The sequence below is a fragment of the Notamacropus eugenii genome, chromosome 3 (assembly GCF_028372415.1).
Source record: "Notamacropus eugenii isolate mMacEug1 chromosome 3, mMacEug1.pri_v2, whole genome shotgun sequence".
NCBI classification, from domain to species: domain Eukaryota; kingdom Metazoa; phylum Chordata; class Mammalia; order Diprotodontia; family Macropodidae; genus Notamacropus; species Notamacropus eugenii.
Genome location: NC_092874.1, coordinates 226,182,223 through 226,200,624, shown reverse-complemented (window position 1 = coordinate 226,200,624; position 18,402 = coordinate 226,182,223).

Genomic DNA, 18,402 nt, shown 5'->3' with positions numbered 1-18,402 from the left:
TATGGAAATTCTTGTTAGCCTGTCCAACTTTTTAGCATTTTCTAAGAACTGTTCTTTTCGTTGCTATCTCAGGCTGCTACCCCTATGCCCCAGAGAGGCCAAACTTCCAAATAAAAGCCCCATAATCTTTAAATATTTATAACTGCACCTTTGGGAGAAGCCAAGGTCCGGGAAGAAAGAGGATACCTGTCCAGCGGGACATGGCCAAGCATGAGGCGAGCCATGAGTGTAATGGGATCTTACCTGTGCCTTTGTAAATGATGGATGTGACAAATGGCCTGCAGACCGTGCGAAGGCAAATGAGCCCAATAAGGTAAACCTATGCACCAAGGTTAACAATAGAAAAGCGTCGAAAACAAAAGCCTGAAACTGGACCCTGTCATCAGGCTTCACTCTGAGAAGAAAGAGAAGGAAGGAGAAAATGCACCACTCCCCCTCGGGAAGAGTGGGAAATGAAGGATGTGGAATATTACATGTAACCTATTGATTAGTGTTGAGGAACCAGGTTTTTTTCTTTTTTCAAATTCTGTGTTATTAGGGATGACTTCAGGTAGGGGAAAGGCCGGGATGTATTTGGGGGGGAAAGGTGATATAAAAACAAAAGACATCAATAAAAGTCAAAAACAAATTTTTCCCAGTGAAAATTCATGACGACTTCATTGTATTTCATACAATTACTAATACGATGAGTACGCTTGTGGAAGTTAATGATGCCTAAAACCATAAACTAAATGATTTCGATGTTTCTGCTTATTTGCATGTGGTACTGACTTATTGGATGTGGCCTACCTATTCGTATGCTAATCATTGGTTCAGATTATCTGTGGTTAGGAAATTCTAGTACGTTGCTTTGTGGTAGCATTACCTATTAATTGTACTGACTTACAATTTTTTATTTATTCAGTCAGTCAGGCATGAGCATTTATTAAATGTCTACTTTGTGCTAAAGGATGGGGACACAAAGAAAGGGCCTCCAAGTTTGGACTCCAAGGAGCTCTCAGTCAAATGGGGGAGACAGGCAAACAGCTATGTATACAGGAGATGGAGACAGGATAAATAGGAGATAATTAATAGACAGAAACCACTAGCATTTTTACACAAAGTTGGGATTTTAGCTGAGACTAAGCTAGAAAGCAGAAGAGAGTTTCCAGGGTGAGATGGGGAAGGGGATAGCAAGTAAAAAAGCCTGGAGTCAGAGTCTAATGTGAGGAACAGCAGCCAGTGTCAGTGGATCATAGAATATGCGATGGGTTTTAATAAATAAAAAGCCTGGAAAGGTGAGAAGGGGCCAGGTTATAGAAGGCTTTAAAAATCAAACAGAGGATTTTATATTTGATAATGGAGGTATAAGGAGCAGATTGACTGCTAGATGATGCCATGGATAGAGCATTGTCACTTAGCCTATGTTTGCCTCAGGCCTTCAAATGTTTGTTCAGTCGGGTTGACTCTTTCCTGGCAGAGATACTGGAATAGTTTGCCATTTCCTTCTCCAGCTCATTTTATAGATGAGGAAACTGAGGCAAACAGGGTTAAGCGACTTGCCCAGGGTCACACAGCTAGTAGGTGTCTGAGGCCAGATTTGAATTCAGAAAGATAAATCTTCCCAACTCCAGGGCTAGTGCTCTATCCATTTTACCACCAAGCCACCCCCAGAGAGTATAAATACCACCAAATCTTTGGAGCTTGACTATCTTTGGAAGGAAATAATAAAACCATAAACACAGATATAGCCAACTAGAAGTCCGAATGATGTGACAGTTGCTAAGTTGTTATAAGAAAACTGTTTCTCAGAGTATGGTTTCCCTCCAGAATCCACTCTGACCAAGGTAGGGACTTTGGTAGCAAACAATTTTTACTGTCATAAGGGTCTACCTCAGACTCTTCTGAGTTGGGAAAAGAACTGAGCTCAGTGTCAAGTAGAAGTGCCACTTTACGAAGCAGGGAATTCTTTGTGCATCGAATAATAATAGCTTACATTTACGGAGTGCTTTAAGGTTTGCAAAAGGATTTATGTTGTCTCATTTAATCTTCATGACAGCCCTGTGAGAAGCAATTTATCAGAACTGCAGGCATATTGACTCCAGCAGAACCCTGAAATTCACACTATACTGAATAACGATCTAGAAATGGTTGAGATGGTTTCTCCCATTCGTTTTAATTCTTCCATGCAACAAAACTAATGTGAAAATGTGTTTAATAAGAATATATGTGTAGAACCCATATAAAATTGCATGCCATCTCGGGGAGGGAGGGGGGAAGTAAGGGGGAGAAAATTTAAAACTTAAGGAAGTGATTGTTGAAAACTGAAAGCAAATTAATTAGTTAATTTTTCAAAAAAAAAAAGACAAAAAAATTTTAAAAATAAAAAAAAAGAAATCCAATGAGAAACTAAAAGTGACATCATCTGCTGTACCAGATCTGCACAAAAAGTAAGTCAGTAGGAAAGGATTTGCCCAACCATCTGTCTGTACTGGCAAAGCCAATAACGGCACTGTCCAGGAATATCTGAGAAGGAAGTGGATAGCCTACAAGGGGAGGGTTCCCCTGATAAAGCCCCCAGTAGTTGGAAAGCCCTGGTGAGGGGAATTTGGCAGCTCCAGAGAGTAGCAACTGGTAGTCTATGGAGATGCCAATTATCCTGGTACTGAGGTGCTCAGACTAGGACAGCTCAGGTCTAAGAGCTCCAAAGTCTCTAACACTCCATCCTGAGCTTAACTAACACATCCTGAGATGCTGGAAAGGGCCCTAAAGATGCATATCTCTGAATCTCGAAGATTGGGGGTGGGGGGATATCCCAGGAAGTAGAGATTCACAGAACAACTCAGAGGAGCCACAATGAGACCAAGCTAGGCCAACCTTCACACTCAAATTTGCCTCTTTATAGAAAAGAGGTGCCATATCAGTCAAAATACCAAAAGATTACCTTATTGTGCTGAGAAAAAAAATAACAAAATTCAAAAGGAGGAACTCACTATTTGTCAAAAACTGTTGGGAAAGCAGATTGGCTAAGAATAAAGGAACATCTCACACTGATGTGTGATAAGTTCCAAATGGGTACATGACTTAGACATAAAGGACCATACTGTAAACAAATTAGAAGCAGAGGAAAACATTTAGTCAGATCTATGGAGAAGGGAAAAGAGTTCATGACCAAACAATGGACAGAGAAGGTCACAGAAGGTAAAATCTGGATTACATAAAATTAAAAAGTTTTTGCACAAACTAAACCAGTGAAGCTAAAATTAGAAGAGAAGCAAGTAAATGGAGAAAAAAATCTTTGCAGCAAGTTTCTCTGATAATGATCTCAGTTCTAAGATATATACAGGGAACTGACTCAAATTTATAAGACTAAGAGAGCCATTCCCCAACTGATAAAATGGTTAAAGGATATGAACAGGCAATTAGCTATCAGCTATCAATAGTCATATGAAAAAATGCTCCAAATCACAAATAATCAGAGAAATGCAGATTAAAACAATTCTGAGATTCCAACTCCATCAGTTTGGAAAGCTGGCAAAAAAGGAAAATGACAAATGTTGGAGGGACTATGGAAAAAGAGGTACATTCTATAGTAGTGAATTGTGAACTGGTGTAGCCATTCACATAGGTGTGTGTGTGTGTGTGTGTGTGTGTGTGTGTGTGTGTGTGTGTGTGTGTGTGTGTGTGTGTGTGTGTGTGTGTATGTATATGTATATATGCCTGTGTGTGTATATATATATGTATATATATATATATATATATATATATATACATATATATATATATATAAATTTTGGGGATGTGGAGCATGGTCAACCTGGGAATTTGTTCTTTACTATGTATATTGTTACAAGGGGGTTTGTTTGCTTTTTCAATGGGAGGAAGGAAGGGAAGAAAGAAAAATATGGCTTTTTGTTCATTTAAAAAAATTTAATTAAAAAAAAAGCCATGGGGAATGATCAAGGCACTACAAACATAATGCATCAAAACCACAGACATTGGGGAAATGGGGTCAGATTTCTGAAAAAATCAGTGGAATACAATGATAGACCATCAGGTAAGTAGACCTTGAGAAGAAGAGCCTGCTTTCCTGTTATAGAGTCATTGTGAGATCTGGATAAAAATTCGGAATGTGATGATTCTGTTGGCTATTTGTAACTACCAGAGAGTTAAGGAACTCAAGAAAGTGTCTCCAGAAGCAGGGGAACCTCGGTGTAGACAAGAGGGAAGGGCTGAAGAGGAAGACAGCTCCTATCTATACTCCAGTTGGAATTCATCCTTCATTCTGAAAGAAAACCACGATGTCATGGGGGGTGATGCTATGACATACAAGTGAATTGGATTTAAGTAAGGAAGGCCTCCTTTCTCTTCTGGAGCCATCTGGGTCCAGTGGTCACATACACATCAGGAGCGCTGGACATGGCCCCAGATGCAGTGGAAGCCTTGGCCTTTTTTTAAAAATGTAATTAATTTTTATTGGTAAACATTGGCACCAGTATTAGAAATGTCAGTAGAAAAATAAAATTTCAGCTGTTTTATCTCATACAAAGATTTGATCTTATTGACTGTAGCAGTTGGTGAAATAATCTTAACACAAAAGGGTAAGCTGATTTGAGTTACAACCAGCATACGCAGTGTGTGCACAAGGATGATGAGCCTTCTGAATGTGGACAGTCACTGACACCAGTGCTTTACATTCAACAAAACTGTTCCTTGGTGTTTCTTTTCTTTTTTTTTAATTATATTTTATAATGTAACAAGGCTATAACTTAAACCACAGCAATTAGGAAATGAGGTTGGACTGAAAAGTTTTTAAAAGTTTGACAGCTGAATAAATTCAAACATATAAGAGGAAAAGTTAGAAGGTAATTCTGTGAGTGAACAAAACAACTCACTGGCTCCACATTTCATAAAAAGTTAGGTTTTTGGTGCTTAAAAAAATAGCAGAATGTTGTTGATGATGCTGGGATTTTGACCTTTTAAAGCTAAGGTCTTTAGCAGGTATCAGTTTGACTGAGGCAACAGTGCTCATTCAGTGATTAGGGCTAAGCTGGAGAGGCTTCTAGGGAACAGAGGGTACCCATAGGAGACTGTGGTAGCCAACCTGAACCATATACAAGGTCAGGATTGGAACTGCAGATCAGCAGGTGTCTGAATGTTAAAAGCCATTCAAAGGCTCAGGAGTTCATGGTGGAAGTGCCAGGATTATGTTGCAAATAATACTGATGAAATAAGCAGAGACAAAGAGGAAACAAATAAACCCCCCCCTTTTTTTTTTCAGATAATATGATGGTTTAGAGCACCCTAAAGATTTAGCTAAAATTAATCAAAACAATTAATAACCAGCAAAGTATCACGTTATAAAATAAACCTACATAAAGTATCAGCTTCTCTATACGTCATCAGCAAAACCTATTGTAACAGGAAGATTTCCTGAAGTGACTGAGGAATCAAAGGTCTGAGCTTCCTAGCAGATCAATTTATTAAGCAATGCATGCTAACTGCCTAAGAAATCAGGACCAGGCCCCTCAGCTTTGGCATTGGCCTCTGAATTCAGAGGGAGACAGATTTTTATGGATTAAAAACAATTAAATAAGATCAATTAATTAAAAAAAACAATTAATCTGATAGAAAATTAGGTACTCTGATTTCTAATAGAGGAAAGATTAGGGTCTTTCCAAGTTGGGGGGGACAGAGAAAATAGGCACAATTCCCTGAAATCAGAAAGAGATATCTCACTCCCCACAAGTGTCTGTATTCAATCAAAGGAACATGGAAACAATAACTGACCAATGTGGGCCAGTTTTTAGATAAGACATATGGATTGCTTGAGATGCATAGTTATGAGAAAGCTCCTTGCATCGGTCTTCAGATCCGGCTAGATTTCTGGTCAGCATAACCTGGGTTATGGGTTAGTTAAGGGTCTTTAAAGCAGCAGGTCGAAGTGGTCCAGTTTCCCAGCCACTCGGGGCTAGATTCAAAAAATGCAATAAGGCATTGTTCCCACAATTGAATGAAGTTTTCTCACAAGAGAGAAATTGGACTAGACCCATAACTGAATAGGAAGGGAACTGAACTAGCCTCAGAATTGAATCACAAGATGGAGTCAAGGTGGTTCACTCAATTCCCATTACCACTTGCTATTCTAATTCCCTCACTACTATCAGGAAGAGAAATAAAACAAACCAATTATTTTAAAAATAACTGCAGAATATATAATCTTAAACTGGATTTGAACTCAGGTTCTCCTAACTCCAGGATCAGTACTCTCTCCACTGTGCCACCCTACTGCCCCTGGAAGACTGCTTACCAAGACACCTATAGGAATTATATAAATAAAACTACAAAATACTCAACTCAAATAAAGATAGACAAATAATTGGAGAATTACTGTTTATGAGTAGTCTGGCCATGTGATGAAAAAATACTACCTAAATTAATTTCTGGATCCAATGAGATGTCAATCAGATTAGGAAAATGTTACTTTATAGAACGAGAAAAATTATAATATCATTCATCTGAATGAACAAAAAGTCAAGAATGTCATGGGATACACTGGGGGGGGGAAGTACAAATGAAAGAGACCTAGGAGTATTAGATCTTAAACTATATTACAAAGTAGTTGTCATCAAAATTATCTGGTATTAGTTAAAAAATAGAAAATTTGATCATTTGAATAGATTAGTTACCTAACACGTAGAAGCAAACAAACACTGTGACTGAGTGTTTGCCTCAAAGACCTCACTTTATGGAATAGGGGCTCACTATTTGGCAACTAGTGGAACAACTAGAAAGCACTCTGGCATAAATTAGGTTTGGCCCAGCATCTTACACCATATACCACAGTAAGCTGCAAATGAATTACTTGGCCTAGATGTAAAACATAACGTAAACAAGTTAGAGAAGGAAATACCATTTACAATTATGAAGAGAAGGAAGAACCCTTGACTAAAAACACTATAGAAAAGATTATAGGAGATGAATTGGATAATTTGATTATATAAGATTGAAAAGTTTTTGTATAAACAAAATCAATTCAGTTGGTATTAGAAGGGATACAGTTAACTGGGAAAAATCTTTACAACAAATTTCTCTGATAAAGATATGCTATCTAAGCTACAGGGAATTGATTCAAATATGTAAAAACAAGCTAATCCCCCAATAGTATATATACATGTTCTAAGGATTGAATAGGTAGTTACTAAAAGAAGAAATATAAGTGAAGAACTATTATACTTTAAATGTCATAAATTATTAATAATAATAGAATGAATTACAAACTGAAACATCTCTGAGGTTCCATTTCATGTCCATCAGACTATCAAAGATAAAGGAAAGAAAAGGAGGAAAAATATAAAAATGACAATTGTTGGGGAGGAGGAGGGAACACAGGAACACTAATGCACTTCTAGCATATCTTTGAAATGATCTAATAATTCTGGAAAGCAATTGGGAACAATATCCCAAAAGTTACTAAACTGCATACCCTTTGATCCAGTGTTACCACTACTAGGCATATACCTGAAGGAAATCAAAAGAAGGAAAGGACACATTTCCACAAAAATATTTTGAGAGGCGCTTTTAAATTATAGCAAAAACACTGGAAACAAAGACTTCCAGAAATTGAGGGATGACCAAACAAATTATGATATAGGAATACAATTGAACATTTCCCCAGTTCCCACTAACTCTCAAAAATGCCCCCAAAAGAGGAATTGTTTGCCCCATGTAGAGAAATTTCAACTGAATTCACAGAACAAAAAAACCCAAAAGACAGCAAAAATCCTTATGAATTGCATTGGAAAACCTTAATGGGGAAGGGGGGAACCTGCGGCCCTTTGAATCCGTGCTTCACAGAACAAATCCCCTTAAAAAAAAATTTGTTCTGTGAAACTTGGACTCAGTCAAAAGGCTGTATCCGAGGACCTAGAGAGACACATGTGGCCTTAAAGTCCCAGGTTCCCCACCTTTGCTTTAGTCCCTTAAATACTCCTCCTCTACCAGCCTCCATATTCACTATGGAGAGGCATACACCAACTCTTAACCCCCCCAGACCTTTATTCCTCTGCAAAGATTTTGCTGGCATACTTTACCTGCCTTCCTTCCCCCTCCACCCCTCCACCCCTCCACAAGTGACAGATATACTGTCTGTCCAGCCACAGAGAAAAGAGGGAAGTATGCTGTCTTATGCCTCTGGTAGTAACTAGGTTAGGAATTCCAAAGGCTATAGAGAGTCTGTACCACAATGCTGCCAAAGTAATCTTCCTTAAGTGCAGGTCTGACAGTATCACTCCTCTACTCAATCAACTCTAATGACTTTCTGTTGCTTCTAGGTTAAAATACAAACACCTTTATTTAGTTTTAAAGTCTCATACAAGTACCACACTCTTTTTAAGAAATATAATCATAATACCTCCACCAGGAAAAGATAAAGGAAATAAAGAGAACTATAGAAGAACATGATTAATTAATATCACCTCAAAAAGTTTAAATAAAATCCTGACAAAAAGATTTTTCAAAAAAGATCACTCCCTGATTTATACTGGATTTATACTAGGGATTCAAGGACAGTTCAACATTATTAAAGCATCATAATTAATCATCGTAAAACAAAAATATTGAACACCACATGAATATATCAATAGATTAGAAAAAAGCTTTTAAGAAAATATAATATCAATTTATGCTCCTGCAAACCCCTACAAAGTACAAGCACAGAGCAGGAATTATTAACCTTTTTTTGTGTCGTGAACTGCTTTGACAGTATGGTAATGCCTACAAACTCTTCCGAATAATGTTCTTAAATGCATAAAATATATAGGATTACAAAGGAGACCAATTTTATTGAAATAGTTGCCAAAATATTTTTTATGTCATAGACCCCAGAGTAAGAACCCCTGTCACAGAAGGATCTTTTTAAATTTTTTTCTTTATTTAGTATTTTATTTTCCCAGTTAGATGTAAAAATGATTTTTAACATTCATCTTAAAACTCTGAGTTCCAAATTCTCTCCCTTCCTTCCTTCCTACCCACTGTCAATGAGAAGGCAAACAATTTGATATAGTTATACATGTGTAGTCATGCAAAACATTTCCATAATAGTCATGTTGTAAAAGAAAACACAGACAAAAAAATCAAGAAAAATAAACTCAAAAACGTTTCAATCTATATTCAGACACCATCAGTTGTTTTTCTGGGGATGGATAGCATTCTTCATCATAAGTCCTTCAGAGCTATCTTAGGTCATTGTATTGCTGAGAATAGCTAAGTCATTTACAGTTGATCATCTCACAATATTGCTGTTACTTTGTACATTTCACTTTGTACATTTCACTTTGCATCAGCCCATGCAAATCTTTCCAGGTTTTTCTGAGAGCATCCTCCTCATCATTTCTGATAGCACAATAGTATTCCATCACAATTACATACCACAACTTGTTCAGACATCCCCTCAATTTCTAGTTCTTTGCCACCAGAAAAGAGCTGCTAGAAGTATCTTTGTACATATAGGGCCTTTTCCTTTATGGTTTTTATCTCTTTTGTATTCTATAGTTGCAAATTGCTCTACAGAATGGTTGAATCAGCTCACAATACCACCAACAGTGCACCAGTGTCTCATTTTTCCCACATCCCCTCCAACATTGGTCATCTCATCAGAGAATCTTTTAAATATCAGAAGTATTTATCTAAAACCAAAAGTTAGCATTATAGGAAATACTAGAAGCTTTCCTAGTAAAAACAGGAGGAAAGCAAGGATGACTGCTTTCTCTGTTATTATTAGACACAGTTCTAGAAATACTAGCAATTGTAATAAGATGGGAAAGAAATTTAGACATGAAGCAAAAAGGAAACAAACCAGTTCTTCTTTGCTAGTGACATTTTGATTTACTTAGTAAATCCTAAAAGCAGCTAGATGGAGGAATGGATCAAGTGCTGCCCTTGAAGTCAGGAAGACTTGCACTCAAATCCAGCTTTAGACACTTACTAGCTTTTTGACCTTGGGTAACCTCTAACTGCCTCAGTTTCCTCAAATGTAAAATGGCTATCCTAGAGTCTACCTCTGTCAGAGGGTTGTTGTGAAATTCAAACAAGATAAGAGCTTATTTCCTTTCCCCTCCTTCCTAAGAAATCAGCAAGGAAACTAATTGAGATGACTAATAGTTTCACTGAAGTTATAGCCTAAAAAAAGAAATCCACAAAAATCAAATATATTTTTAAATAGTACTAACAAAATCCACGAAGCAATAAGATAAATAGAAGTCCCATTCAAAATAACTATTAGATGTGTAAAGTATTTGTGTAAAATACCAAAGCACACCGAGTACTTACATAGACAATTTACAAAAGATTCCTTAAAGAAATAGAGCATAACTCAAATAATTGGAGGAATATTCAGTGCTCATGCATAGGCCGTGCTAATATAAGAAAAATGATAATATTACCAAACTTAATTTATAGATTTAGTGTTATATAACTCAAAGAATACTTTCTGGGCTAGACCAAATAATAACAAAATTCATTTTTAGGAATGAAAGATCTAGAATATCAAGGGTAATGATGAAAATAGATTAAGAATAAAAGAGATATAGTACTTCCAGATCTCAAGATATATTATAAAGTAGCTATCATCAAAACTATTTGGTACTAGTTATAAAATAGAAAAGTAGATTGATGGAGCAAATTAGAAAAAGGAAGAATCAGAAATATTTTAACTAAATAACTCAATGTTTGATAAATTGTTCCAACATTACTTTCAGATAAAACTTTCTATTTCATAAAAATTAAAAGAAAGCATTCTATAGAAAATTAAGGGTAGAGCAATATCCTACACTATGTCTCATAATAAATTCTACTTAACATGAATACTAATGATCCTACTACAAAATTACAAGAGAACCAGTTGAGAGATCTTTCACAGAAATGTACAAACAAGAATTAGGCAATTAGGGAATACTATTGTGCTATAAGAAGTGATGAGCAGGCCAACTTCAGAAAAACCTGGAAAGTATTATTACATACACTGATGCTAAGTGAAATGAGCAGAACTAGAACACTGTACGCAGTAATAGCAACATTGTACGATGACTAACTTTCATAAACTTAGCTCTTCTCAGCATTGCAAGGATCTAAGACAACTCCAAAAGACTCATGATGGAAAATGCTATCCACATCCAGAAAAAGAACTATGCAGTCTGAATGCAGATCAAAGTATACTATTTGCTCTCTTTTTTTGTTTTGTTTCTTCTTTCTCAGAGTTCTTCCCAGTGGTTCTAATTCTTCTTTACAACATGACCAATGTGAAAATATGTTTAATATGAATGTATAAGTAGAACTTGTATCAGATTGCACACCATCTTGGGGAGGGGGGAGAAAATTTAGAACTCAAAATCTTTATGAAAGTGAATATTAAAAACTTAAAATAAAATTCAAAAATAAAATATTTCTTAAAAAGAATTAGAGGCAATTATACAAAATACATTTGATTACATGAAATTGAAAAGTTTTTGCACAAATAAAATTAATTTAAAAACACAAAGAAGGGAAGCAAGTGAAAAAGCCACATATCAAATATTGTGTGTGTGTATGTGTGTGTGTGTGTTTACATGAGGTAGGTAATGTGATTCAGGCTGGTATGTGGAAGAGGGATTAGGACCACAGATTTACATCTGGAAGGGATGTTAGAGGTCCTCAAATCTAACCTCCTCATCTTACAGATCAGGCTTTGAGAGGTTAAGTGACTTGCCCGGTGTTACACCATTACTAAATACCTAAGGCAGGGATTCAATTAGTCTCATTCCGCTTAGTTTCACAAAAGATCTAACAAGACATAAGAAGGTGGAAGTTACAGAGGGGCATATTTAGTCTTAATGTAAATAAAAACTTTTTAACAACTAAAGCTATCGGCTAGGGCTAGTGGGAGAATTCTTAACAAAACGAGATAGAGGTGAACGTAAAAGATAAAACAATTTTCAATATCTAAAAATTTGAAAACTTTTGAAATGCAAATCAATGCAAATAGGAAGAGAAAATAAGTTGTTTATTGCGGGGGAGGGGAATCTCTGCATCAAATATTTTGGAGAAGATTCTGTTATCCAAGATCTATAGAGAAATAATTCAAATATGTAAGATTAAGAGTTGTCCTTCTTATATGACCTGATGCTGAGTGAAAGGAGCAGAACCAGGAGAACTTTGTGCACAGCAACGACCACAGTGTGTGAGAGTTTTTTCTGGTAGACTTGGAATTTTGTAATAACACAAAAACTTCTAATAAAAAAAAAAAATCCCAAAGGTGGTTCTCAAGGCAAAATGCCTTCCACACTCAGAGAAAGAAATATGGAAGTCACTTACAAAATGTAGCAGATCATGTTTGTGTATGTGTATGTGTTTGTGTATCGTGTTCTGATTTGTTATACGATTTCTTTCATTTATTTTAGTCTGACTACATAGCATGACTATAGTAAAAATATACTCAATGGGAAAGTATATGTAGAATCTATACAGAATTGTATGCAGTCGAGTATGCAGAATTGTATGGAGGGAGGGGGGTAGTGGGGGGTAGGTGTGGGGGGGATAAAATCTCAATTGTATGGCAGTGATTGTTAAACATTAAAAAATAATAATAAAAAAAAAAGAGTTGTCCTTCAATGTATAAATGGAATGTAAAAGACAAGAACAAACAGGTCTCATAGGATCATAGGTTTAGAACTGGAAGGGATCATAGAGGCCAACAAGTTCAACCCCCTCATTTTACAGCTGAATAAACCACTTAACCCTAGAGCTTAAGTGACCTGTCTAGAGGCACACAGGTAGTCCGTGTGTGAGGCAAGATTTTAGCTCCTCTCTTCCTAACTCCAGATCCAACATATCCATCCTGCTGAGCCAGGAGCAGTGAAAACTATTAACAACTACATGGAAGTCTGTTCCAAATTACTGCTAATAAGAGAAGTACAAATGAAAAACGATTCTGAGGTTTGACCTCAGCTATCTGGCAAAGACAATGAAAGTTGGAAATAGGTAAACACTAGAGGCTCAGTGGAAAGATGGGTACATACTTGCAAAACTATGAATTGGTGCAACTATTCTGGGGAGCAATTTAAAATCATGATAAGAAAAAAATCCTCCTAAAATGGTCATATGCTTTGACCTAAAAACAACAACAATTATAAAAACTGTCAAAAAGTGGAATGGATTTTCTCCAGAGTTAATTTTTTCTGTTTTGAGTGAAACTGTCGAACAGAAGCTGGATAACCATTTGTTGGAGATACAGATGCTGATTCAGGTATGGGGTATGTGGCATATGAACTGAACAGAATATTATTGTATCCTATAAGGAATGAGAAACATGAGAAATGTAAAGAATGCACGAATGAAAAAGCAGTTAGTAAGCATTTACTACGTGCCATATATTGTACTAGGTGCTAAGGATACAAATACAAGAATATAGTACAGTTTTAATACAGTACAACCTGTGCCTTACATTCTAAAAGGGGAAGACAATGCATAGAGGGGAATATTGGTTAAAAAGGGGTGCTTTGGTTAGAAAAACCACAAAGATAGTGACTGGAATCATAGGGCATTTGGTTGACAGATCCTTTCTAAGAACTGTATTGTTAACTTGGGGCAGGTAGGTGGTACAATGGATAGAATGCCAGTAAAAACTCTTACAGAGTTCAAATCTGGTCTCAGACATTTACTAGCATTGTGACCCTGGGCAAGTCGCTTAACCCTGTTTGCCTCAGTTCCTCATTTGAAAAATTATCTAGAGAAGGAAATGGCAAACCATTCCAGTATCTTTGCCAAGAAAACCCCAAACAGTGTCACAAGGAGTCCGAAACAACTGAACAAAAATTGTGGATTTGATTATTGCCCTTAGAGCCAGAGATATAAAGTTGGAGGTGGCAGAAAGAGGAAACATGCAGAAAGATGTCTTAGAAGAAGGAAGAATTTTCTGGGTTGGGGTGAGATGTGTTGAATGCTCATCAATCAGGTCAGAAGTCCCACAGTCCCAGGTACAGGATCTGGACTGGATATTAAACAAGGATCCACTAAGATTAGTGGGGAACAGACTTATATGATGCAGAGTAAAGAAATTAAAACAAAGAGAATAATACACATGGTAAAAAATAATATAATGCAAATAACACTAAAAGGCAAATTAATTCAGATTAATTCTGGTTCTAGGCAACAAAGGATGGGGTGGGGAAAACATTTCCTCTCTATAGAGAGGTGGAGGGCTACAGGTGCATAAAGTTACTCATAGTGTCAGCTGTAACCATTGATTGATTTTACTTGCCTGTTTTATTTATAATGGTGAGTTCAATGTGTGAGAGATGAGGAAATGAAGGTCCCCCAAATTATCAAAATGAGTGAGATTATGAAATGACAGATTTTGTACAGAAACATCCATTTTAAAAATGGAGAGAAAGAAGTGGGAAAAAACTTGAAAACTGGTCAAACCGTATAGACTGGAGAATGAATGGGAAACCCAGGTTCCTTGAGGTCCCAGTCCATCTTCCTTTACATTCTTCTTTATGGGACAGATTTTCTACCAGGGTGACTGCAAGTTCCAAGTCAGATGGTCTTCTGTAAATCTGGAAAGTCTAAAAACCAAGAGACTCAAAATTGGACATACTGGTATATGGGTATATTGGTTTGTCTCCAAGCTATATTCTCTAGAGGGATGTAAGCAATTCTAGTCAATATGTTGATTTGTTTTGCTTGATCATACTTATTATAAGGGAGGGTGTTATTGGGTAGAAGGAGAAAGTGGGAAGTGACAAAAATGTTGAAAGAAAGGAAGGAAGGAAGGAAGGAAGGAAGAAAGGAAGAGAGAAAAGGAAGAAAATGTAAAGATCATTAATAAAACCAATAGAAAGATAAAAGAGCACTAATAAAAGAAGATAAAGAGATGAATGTAAACATTCCAGTAGAATATGATTTCCTTAAAGGCATGAACTGTTTTGTTTTTGTTTTTTTTAATCACCAAATGCCTATTGTATATTTTCAACTAGATGTTCTGATTGCATCTCAAACTCAATGCACCAACTCCCCATGTTCTGAACTTCTCCATGACCATGGAGGACACCACTATCTTGTAGTCCTTCAGGTTCTTCACTTTCCCTCAATCCATGTCTGACCAGTTTCCAAATCTTGTCATTTTTATCTTTACAACATCTATTGTGTACCTGTCTCCCCTCCACTCACGTGGCTACAACTCTGATCTAGGTCCTCATTGCTTCTCACTGAGATAATTGAAATAGATCCCTAAATGGTTTATCTGCACATACAAGACAGAAGATAACCTTGGGGGAGAAGGCTAGGGAGACCAGAAAATGTTTCAAACAGAAGATGATACAAGCTAAGTCTTGAAGGAAAACAGAGAAGCCCAAGAGTATATTCCAGGCATGGGATACACAGAGATATATTTTGTCCACGCTTTCATAAGTATATTTTATGTTTCCCACTTCCATCCCCACCTCCACCCCCACTTAAAATGGAAATTCATTGAAGGCAGGAACTTTTTCACCTTGGTCTTTGTGCCATTATCACCTAGCACAGTGACTTAAAAAGAGCAAGATCAGAGAATTGTAGATCTGATCCTGGAGGGAAACTGGGAGGCCATACAATCCACTTTACAGATTTAGCTGCCAGTCAGAAAGGCCCAAGAGTCATTAGGGTGAAGCAGTAAAGCAGATGGCAATGCATCTTTGCTGTCATTTTCATTAATAAAACAACATCAGTTTCTGATTCCAAAGTATTTGAAGATACCAAGGACTACTGACATGGAAAACTTTCTTTTCTGGTTCTACTGTAGCTGTAGATGCTTATTAGTGGTATTGATGGAGATACCAAGGCCCCTTCTCCACCCTGAGGGTCTGGTGGGCAATTCTGTTCCTAGGACTTTCAGGAGCTCAGAACCCATGAAAGACTTGGTGTTCGGGGGCTCTTCATGTACTCAAATGAATTAGAATAGCAACTCCAATGATATCATTAATCAAATTGAATGTAGTCCCCAGTTTCAATTCAATTAGGATAATCCTCTTAAATCATAGTGGATTTGAAGAAGCCTGGGGCCTGTTAGCTCATCTCCTCTTAACCCAGGCCTGTCTCATAGGAGAGACCAAGGAAAAGGTGTCCAATCTGTTGTGGTACACTCTTAGGCTCAGGGAGAATCATATTACTTGGCTCTCTCCTGAGCTAGTGGTGTTGGGGGCGCAGCTCTAAGGGGAGGGGACCATCCCCCCCCCACCCTCTGGAAGTCCTACATTCCTTTGGCACCAGAGGATGCTATCTTTATTCACGAGTCAAGACTTGCAGGACTGGAAGCCTGGCATGCCTTGGATCTTCCTGTCTAGGCAGTAGCCTGGTACCTAGGGAAGGCCTAGTCTCCCTTTTTGCAAGCTCTCTTCTCCACCCTTCACAGTTCCCAAAAGCATACAGCCTGGAGATTCTCCAGGCTCCTTCCCCTCTCTCCCTCCCCGGATAGGCCAGTACTAAGCCCCACCCCAGGCTTTGGTGGGAGAGTGCAGGTGAGCAGATAAGATCGCAGGTGGGGCAGGGAGTGGTTCCACAGGGACTCGAAGAGCTGGCATTCCCACCTCTGCCTTCCTGGTGGCTCACTCAGCATGGGTGGGGAAGAGTCAGGTACAGACAAGAGGACACCAGAATCCTCATCCTCAGAGCCTCCATTCAGTGACCTATCATTCTGATCTCAAGACCTGGAAATGAACTGGGTAAATGGAGCAACTCCTTAAAGGGGTCAACACAGGAGGCAGTGGTCAACCAATTAATCAACATTTACTCAACCCTTATAAATGTGCCAGGCACTGTGCCAAGGGTTGTGGATACTAAAAAAGGCAAAAGGCAGTCCTTAACCTCAAGGAGCTTACTACCTAAGGGGGGAGGCGTAAACAAATATGAACAAAGCAAGCTATATGCAGGATAAATAGGAAATAATTAAAAGAAGCTTTAAGAATTAAGGAATCAAGAATCAAGAATGATGGAGGAGCTGGGGAAGGCTTCCTACAGAAGGTGGAATTTTAGATAGGACTTAAAGGTCAACGGTCAGAGTGGAAGACGGGTGGCCTCCTACATATGGGAGGAGAAAGTGAACTGAGTTTAACCTCAGTGGCCTATTGGTAAAATTGTTGCCCCTATTTCCATTCTGTCTCTTCTAAATTCTTTGCAGTCTGGCTTCCTTCAACTGAAAATCTTCTCTTCAAAGTTACCAAAGATCTATTAATTTGCCAAACCTAATGGCCTCTTCTCAAATCTTATGCTTCTTGACCTCAGTGTAGTCACTGACACCTGTGACCGGCCTGTGACAAATTTATAGCTCCCATAACATTCACTATCCATTTTGATCACTTCTGCCAATTTACTCAGTGGGATCAAACTTCAGTTATCTTAATTTGCATTTGAACACTTTTCACCTGGACTACTGTATTAGTCTGCCTGCCTCCTCTCTTCCCACTCTGATCCATTCTCCAAACAACTGCAAAAATGCTCTTCCTAAAGTGAAGGTCTGACCATGTCATTCCCCTACTCAACAAATTGTAATGGACAAAATAGGATAAGTTAAATTAAAAAAGGATAAAATAGAAAATCCTCTGACATAGAAAGCTCTTTCCCCCTTCCTACCTTTCCAGTCTTCCTACATTTCCCCTCCACAAGGTCTTCAGTTCTGCCATACTTTCCTTCTTGAGATTCTTCACACAGGACAATCCCTCTCATCTCTGTCCCCTTCTTTGTGCTAGCTGTCCCCCAACCCTGAAAAGCTTTTCCTCCTGTCTTTTGAAATCCCTCATTTCCTTCAAATATGTGAATTCTGCAGGCAGACTTACCTGAGCCCCCCAGTCACCAGTGCCCTCCCTTCCAAAACTCCCTTCTATTCATTCTGTATGGGCTTTATAAACATACCCAAGAACATAAGCCTTTTGTTTCACTTTTGTCTTTACATCTCTCATACATGACACAGTGCCATGCTGCTAGGCCATAGCACATAGTATTTAACCAATGCTTACTGATTGAATTGCCAAATTATTGATAACACAATAAAGCTCTTGGTCTCTGAGAAAGATTGCCTAGTTAGTGGCCTGGCATCCTGGGAATTTATCTAGCCTACCTTGATCCTCTAACCTGAGCAATAGGGCATGGACTTGACTTGACAGCTAGGGAGATTAACTTCAAGCAGATGGAGAGGTGAAGCGGCCAAGGGGATTCCTGACCTCACTGATTTGTTCCTTTCAGATCATTAAGCAGTGTTTCTCCTCTTTAGAACCTCAAGAGATTCTACTCCACCTGCTCCCCCACCCCCCATCTCTGGATGATGTATTATATAGTCTTGCCTCCTACAAGAAAATCTCTACTTACCAATTACTATTAAGGTTGGACCAACTAGAAAGGAGGGGAAGAAAAATCAAA